This window comes from Berghia stephanieae, chromosome 5 (assembly GCF_034508935.2).
Source record: "Berghia stephanieae isolate SIO BIC M18660-M18661 chromosome 5, UCSD_Bste_1.3, whole genome shotgun sequence".
Lineage (NCBI taxonomy): Eukaryota > Metazoa > Mollusca > Gastropoda > Nudibranchia > Aeolidiidae > Berghia > Berghia stephanieae.
In genome coordinates, this window is record NC_088364.1 from 59,023,887 (window position 1) to 59,025,711 (window position 1,825).

Sequence of the window (1,825 nt, forward strand, 5' to 3'; positions counted from 1 at the left end):
CCAATGTTTGGTCTGTTGCAATGCATCTCTCAGACAAATACCCCTAGGCCATGTTGAAATTTCACGGTGGATTTATAGATTATTACGAGAAAACTGCTAAGCAAACACAAAACACTTTATACTTTTTTTTTAGCCAGAATATAAAAAAGTAGTACTTCAGAACCATGAGGCCCAAAGAGCCGGAGTTTATCCTGTTTTCTATAGCGTGAAAAGGACAAATGCTGCTACTCTTCGGATAGGACGCTAGTTTATCGCAAAGTGCTGTCCGCCAGATCTAACAAACCCAGCTGCTACCCCATCACTGCTGAGTAGACAGGAGGGCGTGGGTAGAAAAAATTCTCGACTGCACGAGGGATCGATCTCGGTTCCTTTGATTGTGAAGCGAGTACTCTACCAACTGAGCTATCCGGACCCTCATTGGCCAGAATAAGATTACTTCAAATTTCGACGCATTGAAATGACCTTTAACATGTCAATAATGATAAAACTGAGAATTTAAAAAATACATTTTCAAACGTCATTTCAAGTAGGCTAGGCTGTGTCTTAAGGCTTAAGATTTTAAAAACAAAGTTGAGCGACTTAGGGGCAGCGTGGCTCAGCGGTACGGTGTTTGCTTCTTACTCAAAAGGTACCGAGTTCGACTAACAGCCTCGTTGTGTCGCCTTGAGCAAGTTACCTCGCTCTAGGTCACTTTGCGGCGCTGTACTGAGGTTGACGCCTGGGTTATTCCAGTCTTCCTTTGGAATAGACCCGAAAGACAAATTTCCCCCTGGGGATGAATAAAGGGAATTCTTTTATTCTTTAAATTATTATTTAATTTTATTGATATTTGAATAAAAAAATTCTAGCTAAATTTTAAGAAAAATGTTTTGTTATTTTTTTTTGGACGATCATGTGAGCGTAGTGCAATGTTTCGTTTTGTTTTGTTTTGTATTGTTCTTTTTAAAACGCCATCCAAGCATATGACGTGGATTATCTCTGGTTTGATCATGCGTAGTTCTATGTCCTTGTGCTGGTGTGAACATTAATGGATTGGAAGGGAAAGCGATGGGGAAATAGGATACACACACATACACACATACAAATACACACAACATACACACAACATACACATTATACACACACACACGCACACACACACACGCGCGCGCAGAGAACGAGATAGATAGATAGATAGATAGAGAGAGAAAGAAAGAGAGAGAGAGAGAAAGAGAGAGAGAGAAAGAAAGAGAGAGAGAGAAAGAAAGAGAGAGAGAGAGAGAGAGAGAGAGAGAGAGAGAGAGAGAGAGCAGTCATTGTGCTGCTGTTAAAATTAATGGATCTGAAGTGTCCATATAGATACACACACACGCACACACACACACACAGAGAGAGAGAGAGAGAGAGAGAGAGAGAGAGAGAGGGGGGGGGAATGAAAGAGTTAGGAAGAGTGATAGAAAAAGAGAGAGTATTTGATTCAAAAAGTGAGTGTGTGTGAGAGAGAAAGAGGGAGACAGAGATGTTGTCAGCATGTTTGTGTGTGTAGCTTCAGGAAGGAGGGGGGGGGGGGGGGGCGGAGGTGTGTGTGTGTGTGGGGGGGGGGGGGGGGTCATTTAGGACACAATATTATCCTCTGCTCGCTCACCCTGCGGTCTTGGGTTGTTGAGTTCATTCGATCTGCTGGTGGAATTCGACTTAACGTCCTGTCCAGAGTGGAGCAAGTAATTTTTTACTTTCCATTTACCGCTACAGAATTTTGCCAACCCGGGCGTTACAGATTTTACGACTTTGAAGGATTTCGTACGAAGTACGTACTACGTCACGTACCAGCATTGTTTCTATCGCA